General features: G+C 34.8%; 1 protein-coding gene across 3 annotated transcripts in view; it reads right to left on the bottom strand.

The window, feature by feature from the left end:
• Positions 1–7,201, bottom strand: part of stat6 (signal transducer and activator of transcription 6, interleukin-4 induced) — a 45,844-nt gene extending 38,643 nt beyond the window's left edge. For 2 of the 3 annotated variants that reach the window (XM_083569846.1, XM_083569848.1), the window contains exon 1: positions 6,935–7,201. The gene's annotated coding sequence lies outside the window, so the exon portion shown is untranslated. The remainder of the gene's footprint in view (positions 1–6,934) is intronic. The other variant, XM_083569847.1, reaches the window with a different exon arrangement.
• Positions 7,202–13,734: the final 6,533 nt, after the last annotated feature.

The following is a 13,734-nucleotide window of genomic DNA, read 5'->3' as shown; positions in this document are numbered from 1 at the left end:
CAGGAATGTGGATATGTTTGGAATGAACCAAAATCTCATGTTCAAAAGTAATTCTCATACCTCCTCATTAACCCCAAAAAAATATATAATCTGTTTCTTCTACTGGATTTTCTTGACAAATTCTTGGTTTTATATGACTGCAGAAGCCGCCATGGGTCCCCAAAAAGCTTAAAAAGTATGTCATGTATTGAAGAGGTGTAAAAGAATTTCCAAAACAAAAAAATAGGACAGTACAAAAACACACAAATAAATTATTACTCCCTGAATTTAAAAACAACTTTTTTCTCACAAAAAACATCCAAACTTAATCAAATAGAACACCACACCCATGGTGGGGCATGATGGTATCAGTTTAATGCGATAGGGATTTTTTTAGCCAGCCTCAGCCAGACTGGGGCATTTATCAGTTTGAAAGAAATGATGAATAGCTATTACCAGTCAATTTTAAGGCAAAACATTCAGGTGTCTTCTACAAAGTTAAAGAAAAAAGGGAATTTCCTTTTTCAACACTTGATTTCCATAGAATATGATGGATCTATGATGTCTTTTGCAAGAAAGTGTAAAATAATATTGCCAGTATCAAGATGTGTCTCAAGAGGCTACCCTCTTACCCAAAAAACTAAGTGGTTTAATAAAATGAAAAATATTATTCAATAATGTTTTAGTCTGGGGTATACCTACACTACAGTGCACAAAGCAAGCTTCATTAAGATGCGCTTTGCATGGGTTGGAGTGAAAGATGTCCGGCTATAGAGCTCTGAACTCAACCCTACTGAACACCTTTGGGATGAATTAGAACGCTATGATTCCACTCCAGACCTCCTCAAGTACCTCAGTACATGACTTTACTAAAACCCTTGTGGCTAAATGAGCACAAATCTCCACAAGCACACTCCAAAATCTAGTGGAACATTTGTGGAGGGAAATATAAGAGCAAATTGGTACTAAAAGTAGAAGGCGGTTCTCAAAAAGCACATATCAAACTTATGACCAGGTATCTGCAAACAATTGCCAATATATTGTACTTCAGCAACCACATCTGTTGTAATACCTTTTTTTATTTTTTTTTTATTTTAGGGTGTGTACACTTATGCAACCTTACTTGTAAATGTTGTATTTTACATTTAAAGTAGAAAAGAAATTTATTTTTACACACAAAAAAGTCATTTCCAGAGGTCTATAGACTTTTTATATCCATTGTAAAGAGCATTAAAATTACAATAGAAAAAATTCTTTTTAAGCTGTTACACCCCTTTCTGAAATAAGCAAAAATCTTAATCAAATACATTTGGGGTTTTTCTTTAGGATTTTACAGACTAAAATTCAAATCCTGCTTGTGTGCTGCTTTTAACACCTTTATCTATGATTCAAAGTTAACAACTTATGCAAGTGTCTATGTAATGCAAACCTGGATCCTACAGGAACATGCTTTTGCACAGACCTTTAAAAAAAACAAGCGCAATTGTTTAGGCATTATGTTTGGCATTCTCCAGCTTGTCCCTGCAGGTTTTAAGTTGAAGGATGAATAAAAGAAATTCACAGCCAAAAAAACCATTTCTGTTCTTTTCTGAACAACAGGTCTAAAAAAGATTAAGTGTGTCAGGCTAAGCTAAGAGTGTGTATGGTCTGCATTTATATATTATGAACGGAAACCAGGGTTGTCCTGACTTTTTTTTGTGGTCAAAGAAAGGGGTGCATCCTGTCAGCTTTATCTCCAGTTACCATAAGGAGACCAAGCACACAAAATACAATATAATTATATGGGTTTGTCCTGGCAGGGCTTTAGATATGACTATGGTGTGTATACCGAGACATAAACATAAGACAACAGCCGCAGTCTTGCTCCTTCATAATATTCTTTTGTTAATGCTTTTGTTTAATTGGTAAAACCAAATGTTTTGGTCTATTCATAGATTACTATGTAATGTGTAATGCAGGTTTGACTTGGTGTTCAATGGCTATATCCTTGTTGCTATAAGGTGGTACATGTTATGTTGTCCTTGACATCATAAAAACAAGAATAAAAAACATTTGCTTGTCTTCTGAAATTATTCTCAGCATTCTCTATGACAATTTTTCCCCACAGGGACATCTTTCCAAAAAACAAAGATCTCTCCAAGAATATCTTGGAAAGCACCCTGATCATGACAACATGTTCACTTCCTAAACATTACAACAATCTCCTGTGTTCTCCACATGTCTGGGCTACAGTGGCTGGGCACATGGTAGAGCATGGTGGTGCAGAATCATGCTATGTCTTGCTTCACTTCAGCTGGGCCTGGGGCTGTAGTCGAGTCAGAGGGACACATAGATCTATCACAGATCTAGATCTATTCTGGTACAAAGCCTCTGCTATACAGCTGAAGATTTCAACTTTCAGTATGATAACTATTTTCGCTTCCCTTTTTAGCTCCTGAATACCTTCTCAGAGGCTTGTAGAACTGCAATAGAACCTGCTCCAAGCATGAATTGGAAACATTACAGGGAACGGAAAATGCAAACCGAAAAACTAATGAACGTATTTACTGAACCTAAAAGCGCAAACAACTCTAAAATATTTCAAAGTGAGAACAGACTGATGCTTAATGAATTTCTTTTTCCATTCCAGACTGATTTCAAGAAAGTGTAGCCAAAACCTAAATATTTTCCCAGCAGACCAACATCTTTGACATCACTCACTTCCTGTACTCCTTACTACATGAAGAACTTGACAGTAGATAGATAGCAATTTTTTTTTTTTTTAAGAAAATGCAAGTAAAAAGTATTTTTCTTATAATTTTACAAGCAGTAAAAAAACTGTAAAGTTGATGCTCTGAAAATGTTACAAATTAATACACATTCATGATTAAACATGGAGATTGGTTTTTATATAGCCCAGGTTTCCTATAATTTACTACAGGGCATTTGTGGAAAGCTAGCGCAAAAATATAATTCAATCATTTCTGTTCTGCACCCGTGAATTAAAAAGAATAAAGAGGCGTGAATTTTTTTTTTACCCACTCTACATGATAAAACAGTCTAAATGATTAATCACCTTTGACTTGCTCCTTAGTCCCAACTTGTTTTTATTTCACTTATAGTACAGCTTTGAAATTCTGTAATCAGCAGGTTTACATTAATGTACTTGTTCTAAAACATTTCATTTTTCATAGTAAATTACACAAGGAATTTGGTTATAAAATCTCTGTTCAATGCAGATGCTTAAATAACATTTATGTTAGGAGTCTCCACTATCAGTACTTTGGACTAGAGGTAAACCTGAAGCTGTAGGTTTTCGAGCATGGGCTGGTGAGGAAACAACTGTTTACAGCTGCTATAACTCAACTAACAACAGGAAATAACATGTAGCTGTTTCACTTCATCAAATCCAACTAGAAATGAATAAAACCCATCAGTGAATGATTTACTGTAACAGAATGCCTCCGAGCATTTTATTTCTTACCTATTGTTCATTTTCTACATCCCCTGCTGAATTTTGGAACTTAATATATGGCTTATAGATATTTTGTTAAAAGAATTTTCAGATTAAATGCTCCTAATTTTTATTTTTATTAAAATGAGCCAGTCTGGTATAAGGAGCAAATTCAGGCTATGTTTAAAGGCTACTGGAATAAAAATAAATGCAATATTTGTATATTTAAAACAAAAAAAGCATTGTCAATCACAGTTGTCTGCGACTTCATGTACAGTATGAGAAAAAGTACAGAGAGTACTTACACCTAGTCACTGATACACAGCCCAGGAATCATTTGCTAAGAAAAAGCTGGCAGGTGGGTTGGAAATGTCAGGTAACAAAACAGAATAAAAATAAAAAATCTGCTTTGCCTGTTTACTTAACACCTTTTTTAGTGGCTCACAGCTAACTGATCATGCGAGCATGCATGTGTGAAACACAAAGCGTAATCAACAATTTTAAAAGGGTGTGCTCGCTTTCACCAATAAAACGATCTAACAGAATTTTTTTTTATTATATTGCCCTTTTTTTAGTTTGTTACTGTAATGTTTATTATTAGCCGGCAGTACATTCCGGCAGTACATTTTGCAAAACGGCAGTTTATTTCATTAAGATCAAGAAGTTTGTCATTTATTTGTCATTAATAAACTAACCAGACCTTCATCTGATACATGTAGACCGAAACCAGATGTTGTTGCGAACCCCAGTCTACTGAAAATAATGCAATAAAACGGATCCAGCATTAATGGTGAAGGAATATCTGGCAGAATACTCCATGCTCCCTGCACAACATCTCTTGTTGCAGTGTGTCTAGACAAAGGCAAAAGAAAAAAATCAACACTTGCCTAAATACCTAAAATGTGTTATGTGATATGGTCTGATAAAACCACTTATCACCCACAGAAAACCATTCCCACAGTGAAGCATGATGGTGGGAGAATCATGATAGGATTTGCTTCTATTTAACTGGATTGGGACAAAGAAATGCTTAAGATACCAATCTATTTTGGCACAAAGTCTAGCTGAAAATTTTACCTTCCATGAATGTTTTGGAATCGCATAATTAAAGCCTAGATCTAAAAGGTATTGAGAACCCCATGGTAGAGAGGTACTGTCGAAACAAGATTCAACATATTTGTAGACTCTTATCCTATAGAATGGGTGATATACTACAAATAAACAAAATTGTTAAAAAAAATATTAGTTATGGAATGTGCACATAGGGGAGACAAATAAAAACAGGTTGTTGGGTGAAAATTAGCTGGTGACCGGGAAAGAAAGTCCTGATTATTTGCAGTTCAACAGAAAACCTGTAGAAATTCAATTCAGGCAAAAAATATTAAATAAACACTGCAAAATCCAATGGTAAATTATAGATTAAAAAACAAAAATAAATATACTATAATCACATGACTGCTTTGCTTTCAATCATTCCTATGACACAGCAGTAGTGCTAGCTGCATAGCAAAACCAATACATACAGAAAGATAACTAAAATGAGTCATCAATAGAGTCTTATAGAGAGGGGAGTCCCAGAGAGATGTCAAAGGTCGCATTTGCATTTGGTTGCCTGCCGCTTAGTGTATTTTAATCCCCAGTTATAGTGCTGATTTGCTAATGGTTGCAATCAGAGATGGCGAATTCAATAATGTTATATTTTTTCTAGATAACCACAATATTTCTTCATAGACCATGACCATGACACCTTGATTACCCACTCCTAGTTGTAACGCAAAACATGTATTGTAATAAAATTAATATGATGTACTTTGTACAGAATATTACATTAAAATTGAAAATGATGGCCATTGAAGCAACTCTCAATGCAAACAAAACCGAATAGAATCCATAATGTGAATGCTCATAGGAAAAAATAAAAGTATGAAACTATCCTCCATATTTCCGGTTCATACAGTTCATTTTGAAGAAACGCTCACTGTAGTTCCATAGTGAAATGTGGTGCTATATAGATAATTATGACATCACAAACATTCGTAGTCAAGTGGAAACGTTTCACGTTTGCTCTGGTAACACAGAGGGAAAAAATATATACATTTTGTCCAACTAGCCACCTTCCACTAATCCTACACAGGTGGGCATATCCTAGGAAACTCAGGGCATAGGGCGACAACTCATCTGACACACTCACATATTACAGACAATTTGGAAGTGTTTTTTAACTTGGGAAGGAGATGAGAGTACCTGGAGGAAATCCCTGAAGTAACAGAGAACATGCAAACTCCAAAGATACAAGGCAGAGGCGGGATTCGAACCCCCAACCCTGAAGGTGCAATGCAAATGTCACAGATACTGTATCACATCAAAAACATTATCACAAACAACTGCTATGAGAAAAAACTAATTAAGAATAAGCTAATGTTTTCCCAAATCAGTGATTGAAATGTAAACACTACCTTCCCATGACATTTTATATACATACAGTAATTCTGAAATGTACAGTTCCTGATACCAACCTAATAATCTTGTGACTTTCATAGGTCCTTACAGCATTTACTCAGGCATTGAGGGTCCTTTATCTTTGACCATGAATTAAAATACACCTAAGAAACTGACCTCAAGCCAGAGTAAACAGTTCATATAAAGTACTTTTTTAATGCTATCGGTTGCACTCCTGGTGAATGTTCTGCATTTCTGTGCTGCGTACCTATGCACTGACAAATTTCTATCTATCTATCCATCTATCCATCCATCCATCCATTCACCCACCCACCCACCGACCCATCCATCCATCCATCCATCCACTACCTACCTAATCCATTGAGCTATAAATGACCAGCAGCCTTCAGTATTCAAAACAATACTTTTTTCCTGCACTAAACCACACCTTGGAAATGTAGAAGATAACCCAGGTCCTGCATAAAAGCAGGGTGGGCCTCAGTAAAAAATAGAGAAAAACTACAGCACATGCAGTCGATAGGGAACAGAAAGTAACAGAGCAGGCTGTCAGGTTCTCAGTCTAAAAAAAAACATTTTTATTGTTCCATGATAAGTTAGAAACAGAGAAAAAACTGGGCCTAATACTAAACTATCTGATAATAAACTAAAACTAAATATCAGTCAACAGCCACAGGTTTCCACATCAACCCAAAGATACCATTCCTAAAAAGGCCTGTTCTTCTAGGCCTGTCTTCCTCTGAGCGTCTCTCTCTCTCTCTCTCTCTCTCTCTCTCTCTCTCTCTTTCGCTCCAAAGCAAAAACCGTTTCAACGGCAAAAACTGCGATCCACTTTAATAAAAGTCTTTCTCCGTGTTGCGGTGGTTTTCTCCGCAGGTGTCATGGCTCGTGTAAAACCAGTCGAGTTTTTACGAGCTGAGTGCGTTGGCTTAAGTCCGGGTTTTATCATGAGCAGCTTTTTTTTTCCTTATCGAGTGTCTTTCTACTGTACAGAGACACCGGAAATGCCTGATAATAAAAAGAGAGAGAACCACAAGAGAACTTGTGGCTCCTGTTATAACTTACCTTTCGTTGTCGCCAGCTCTTTAAAGCATGTAAGAGAAATAAGAAGTGTGTGTGCTCCTTCCGCGTATGCGGTGTGTGTTTGTGTGTGTGTGTGTGTGTGTGTGTGTGTGTGTGTGTGTGTGTGTGTGTAGAGTGTTGTTGTTTCCCTTCCCAACCAGGCTCTACTTTCACTTTCCTGTCAGTGGTACATACGAGATCTCATCCTGCCGCCCTGAGGAGACACACGGACACACACACGGACACACACACACACACACACACACACACACACACACACACACACACACACACACACACACAATCATATCATGTAGGTAGAACTCAACGAAATAACTTTTTTTCTTGTGTTAATAGGTTTACTACGAATATAAATGTTGATTTTAATATAAAACTGCTAAATTGAGACCAGTTAAAACAATGTTTTATTTACATTAAACACATGCTTTAAATGCTCCAAATATTGCATTGTGATACAGTGAGCTAATGTGCAGTCACTGCGTCAGAAATATCTGTAGTGTGTTTATTATTACACAATAACCGCACTGTACGGCGGAGACGCTGACGTCACACCGTGTGGGCGGCGCGAGAAGTCCGTCATTTCAGCTCGGAGACGGAACCATTTCCAGTAAGAGGTTTGTTTCGAAACATTTCCGGAGTGTTTTTGCTCATACTTCTTTTCCCTTTCTATTTTTTCCCTGTCGGAAAATGCCCAAAAGCTTGGTGAAGAGATGGCATACAGTTTACTCTTTCGACTCCTTCTTCTTCTACTTTTGTTTCTTTATATATATATATATATATATATATATATATATATATATATATATATATATATATATATATATATATATATATATATATATATATATATAATTTTTTTTTTTTTACAAATGACAGAAGCAGAGGTGGCAAAAATACACACATCCATCACTTAAGTAGAAATACAGATACTCATGTTTTAAAATACTCTGATAGAAGTTGAAGTACTGACTACATTGACATGTAATTAAGTAAAAAGTAGCCATTACTACTACCTGTTTTAGTGTAACACTGGCAAGTGGACGTCACTTCATATTAATATTAGGGCTGTCAATCGATTAAAAACACTCAATCGCGATTAATTGCATGCTTGTCATGAGTTAACTCAACATTAAACCAAACATAATCGTACATTTTTATCTGTTCCAAATGTACCTTAAATTAATACTTTTTAAGTTTTTAATACTGTAATCAACATGGGCAAACATGGATGCTTTATGCAAATGTATGTTTATTATTAGTGGAACCATACCCAATAAAGAGCATGAAGACAAAATATTCTTTTAAATGTATTTAAGTAATTGTTGTGTTTTTAATAACTTGAATCATCAGGACACCAGACGGTACCTTTTGCTATGTTTCCACACGGACGATTAACGAGGTGATACCCGAGAAACTGTACCTCTTTATTAAATACGTTAATATATACGTTATTAACTAAACGTTATCTAAATACGTTATTAACGCGTTACATTTAACAGCTCTAATTAATATATTAATAAAAAACTAATTTCAAATTGTGTTACCAAATGAATATATCCAGGCTGAACATCCACCATATGGAACAAAAGCAGAGAAAAGATTGTGATGCACAGGAACTATTGACATTTCACCAAATAGAATGTAAAAATGTAATGAATAAAAGTAAAAAGTTGTCTGAAAAATAAATAGTGAATTAAAGTTCTGATACCAGAAAAATCTACTTAAGTACAGTTACAAAGTATTTGTACTTCGTTGCTTCCCACCTGGACAGAAGTGACATATAAACGGGTTATTCTTTATAATAAACCCTCTCTCTTGATTATAAGCAACATAAGCTTGTGTGTGAACTGTCTGAACAAGATTGTGCGATATGTATGATCATAACAATGAAAAGAATAAAAGTGGCAGGTGTAACTTTAGTGCAACATCCTGTCACTTCCACAAGAGGGCAGCACCGCACAATATGTTTAATACTGTACATGGATCATGTTTGCTATGTACATACAGACGGCCAATATTTCAGCTCAGCAAACAATTTTAATCTATTTTAACCTGGTGTTAACCAACACAAACACAGGAAAAACACACAAAACTCCACATTGAAAAGAATCCAAAATGAGGATTGAACCCAGGACCCCGGAACTATACTATTCTACACTAATGCCCCAATTTTATTACAGCATTAAATGATATAGAATATGAAAAAAATATACATATTTGCTATGTACATACAGACTGAGCTAATATTCTAACTCAGCTAACAATCCTGCTTTATTTTAAGATATTTCTGTAACTGTAATTGGAGGCAGAGAATGAAAATAGGAGATGGCCAGTGTTATATATAAACTTGAAGGGAAAATAAAGCAATAAACCCAGAGCCATGACCTGAGATACAGACAAAGTATGTTTGGTTTTTTTTCAAATACATTTAAAGGTTTGACTTAAGTATAAATAAATAAAATAAACAATTAAGTATAATATTTTTGTCATCTTTTTGTGTTTAACTGGGTTCTTCTTAGAACTTCTGATGATTCTAAAGAGTTTTTTAGATAATATTTTTGAAATACAGAAAATTTACAAAAATATAGAACATTCCAATTGATCACTACTGGATAATAATAAATTAATTAACTGATTTGTTTATTTTTTAAATTCCAGATTCGTGATATGTCTCAATTTTAATTTGTTACACTACATAATTTGGAATGTTGAAATGTGGGAATATTTATACAGTGGGGTCCAAATGTCTGAAACCACTAGTGAAAATGTTTCTATTAAATATTTAAGATGGTAAACATTTTCTGCATTTTTTGTTTTAAATGTTTCACATTATTAGATCCTTATGTTTCTAATTAAAAATGTTATAATATAGGTTTAGACCTTTGGACCTCACTGTATATCAGTATACGAAGTGAAGTTTATCGTTGTTTCTGTTTCTGTCCATATTTTAAAAAATTCAACAAATTCAACTTAGAATTAGATAGATAGATAGATAGATAGATAGATAGATAGATAGATAGATAGATAGATAGATAGATAGATAGATAGATAGATAGATAGATAGATAGATAGATAGATAGATAGATAGATAGATAGATAGATAGATAGAATCTATATTTTAAAACAGTGTACATGATTTGGTGTATGTAGGTAAAAAAGTTCAGGAAATTTAAAACAGGCTTGAATGATTTGAATGGATCTACTTAGTTGAAAAGGTGTGTGGGCTCACTGATGTTTAAAGTTTTTTGAGTGATTTATCCCATAATGAACAATTATATGAATCATCCGCTGCCTACATCTGGTGCACAGAGCTTTTTGTAGGGTCTTCTGGTAAAAAAAATACTGTGGGAAAGTAAAAAAAACCCATTAGCCTCTAAAACTGGCTAAAATATTTGAATGGGTCACTAAGACCTGGAAAATAAAATAGGTTTAGCAGAATAATAAAAATCTTACAATAAAGTGATGATTTTCAATTTTTGAGTAAAACATTTGTGAGAGGAATGTGTGTGTGTGTGTGTGTGTGTGTGTGTGTGTGTGTGTGTGTGTGTGTGTGTGTGTGTGTGTGTGTGTGTGTGTGTGTTGTGCGTGTGTGTGTGTGTGTGTGTGTGTGTGTGTGTGTGTGTGTGTGTGTGTGTGTTTGTGTGTTTTGGGTAGGGGTGTAAGGTTGAAGAGGTCCATTTGAGGGCATTCCTCATATCACTACTCATTTCCTGATAGCACAGTGATGACTTTGGCCTGCGTGTTGTGATAGGTCAGAAGAACCAAACGCAAGCTTCATGAGATTGTTTTTCGTGTCTCACACGAACTTAAACAAAACCAGTGGTTAACCTGATCAATCTCTCACTGATGGACTGTGACAGGATCCCACGTCAGGTTACACAGTTGGTAAACATTCGATTTACCACATATCTCGGGGACTACATATGTTGGGAAAGACACAAACCAATTTTTTTTTACCACTTGTAAACAAGCTGGATTCACATCAATGGGACAAAATGTACAAATACTTTAGAATCATTTACTTTGATATGTACATAAATAAATAATATTATAAATAATGACTTTCGCACACAAGGAAATTGTCGAAAAATATATTTTGGTCAACCGTAAAGCAGCCAGTAGGGTTAATTGACCATTTGGGGTCTTTTACCACACTAATGAAGTGGGCAGAAGTTGGCTTATTTATGTTAAAGTAGGCTCTGCCACATTCTTTGGCCCCTTCATCAGCGCTTGTGAAGCCGTGATTATTTCAGGGTCCTTTTAGGTAAAGTCGCTTTACGGAGGGGTTAGCACATCTGGAATCAATAGCACTCGGCTGGGTAACTAGAGGTTTTGGGGGGGAGAAGGGTCTACAGGTTAGGCTAGTTACAGCTTTGGCCCTGGGGGTCTGTATGTCCCTGGCTTCAAAATAGACTTGATTGCTCCCAGCTGGCAGCCCTAACTCACCCGGTGTCAGAGCTCTCCTCTGATGTCAACCTTGTCAGTATCAAGGCTAGACAGGACAATGTAGAGCCAGAGACAAAGCAGCAATACAGAGACATGTGGGCAGAGATAACTTTTCTAGCTGCGTTATATTATTGGTGGGAAAAACTGCAGGTTGTACTTCAAATTCCCTGCTTTCTGGTGAAAATTACATATGAAACTTCAATACATAATTGAGAACACATCAAAGCTAATGTAAATCATTTTCCTTTAATAAAATTCACCACAATTATTTATGCACCAATATGATTTTTCTGTGTTGCACAAAATACAGTTCTTCACATTGTATTTATTCTTATTGGCCATTTAGTTTATTTATAAATTGCTAACCGAATACATTAAGTGTTTATAACATTATATTATCAATACCAATTCAGTTCTGTTCTGTTTAATACATGTGTTATATTTAGTATTAAAATTTCTCTGTTATATTTGATTTATTTAAAGAAAAATAATCATAATGCACTGTACGTAGGTGCTAATTTTCTTTTGTAGTGCTTTTATAATGTTATAAACAGTTCTCATACTGTTATTCTGTAATATATCATGTTACGACTTTATAATGCATAATAAAGTACCTGATTTGTAAGTTTTGTTATCATTTGATTTTCTACTCTTCTAGAATGATTTAAATGCTGATTTAATTCCTTCCACTTCAGTCAGCTGTGATTTCAGCAGAAATATGCTGAGCCTATAGTCTTAGAAATCAGCTCAGAGATCCAAAATGTTCATGCTGAACAATCCAGATATCCATCATAATGGCACAAATGGTTACCATAGCAAACAGAGTTATGCTGTAGTAGATATATGTGCTAAACCCTTCCAAAAGAATCCAAAAAAAATAAATGTAATCCTCAAGTATTATTTTAGTATTACTAGATATAGGCACCAAGCTGTAAAAATATATACAGAAAGAATGAAATATCCTGTCTTCTTTTGACCTACATTACATTCAAATCATTTCTGCAAACCATGCTGCTCATTAAAACCTGTACAGATTGTACACATCTTATCTACTGTATGATCATTTCTCTTTGGAAAAAATAAGCTAATGAAATACCAATATTTGTTTAAAAATGAGTGCAAATGATTCACTGTTAAAGTCTGAGAGAAATCTATGCTTTTTACACGGTTTGTATCCAGTCACAATTTAAAGTACAAAATTAGTTCAAAATACAATTCTATTTCATGATCACTTGCACAATGTGTACAATAATATGTTGTCGATTTAGGTTTTTATTCCTCATCTTTGTAACTAGGTCTAAATTGATTCACTAGAGACTAGTTTTTGAGTCACTAATGTCAGGATTCAATCCATTCTACTTAAGTAAGCAGTCAAGCTTAATTGTTTGACAAACGTATAATGTAATTTTCACCCTTGTAAGTAACTGGACTGAAAAATAAAAATCATACACCTACTGGGTGTCCTCAGACCCACTTTCAGAATCACAAATCTCTGTCATACACTGCTACAGGGTTTGATATTTAAAAACACACACAGAGATCTAGCATTTTCTGTATGTTAAACACATGTTCACACCAACTCAAGTCCAGCTATGCAGGAACTGGCTACATTTCTCTCACCATATAACAATATTAGTAATGTGTCATTTCTTCCCAAAAAAGTCCCAAATCTGTTAAATTACCGTTTGGATTGTCAAGCTACCAGTTTTTAAAACACTGGCACAGTTGGTTCAAGTGGTGGAGTCTTTTCCAAATAGTGCATTAAAATGTATCTGTGATATAGCATTTATAGCAGTTTTTCAGAAACATTAATTTTTACCAGCACTCTGGTGGTGTACTAGTTTGACGAGATATACCTGTGTTTGCCTGCCGGTCGGACCAAACCTGATTCTTAGGTGGGGATGTTTTCTTTGGAACCGTGTTTTGGTGCTTGTCGTACATTTTACACAGATATTTGGCCCTAAGCAACCTACAGTCATTCTGAAAAATGTCAGTGTGCTGTCTGGACATGAAGCACAAATGGCAGCCTCAGAGTCTGGCCAACGACCGACAATCCTAATTCTTACAAATTTTAATGTCTTTTTTATATATAATATGATGCTGCCTTTGATAAATACAAATGTTATGGCTATTCTTAATCAAATAGAAAACATTTACCATTCTGAAAGGAATTTATCTATCTATCTATCTATCTATCTATCTATCTATCTATCTATCTATCTATCTATCTATCTATCTATCTATCTATCTATCTATCTATCTATCTATCTATCTATCTATCTATCTATCTATCTGTTAATTATGAAGAATGACATATAATTCACCTAAATAATTAA

This window comes from Silurus aristotelis (genome assembly GCF_946808225.1).
Source record: "Silurus aristotelis genome assembly, chromosome: 19".
NCBI classification, from domain to species: domain Eukaryota; kingdom Metazoa; phylum Chordata; class Actinopteri; order Siluriformes; family Siluridae; genus Silurus; species Silurus aristotelis.
This window is presented reverse-complemented; position numbering and strand designations above follow the sequence as displayed.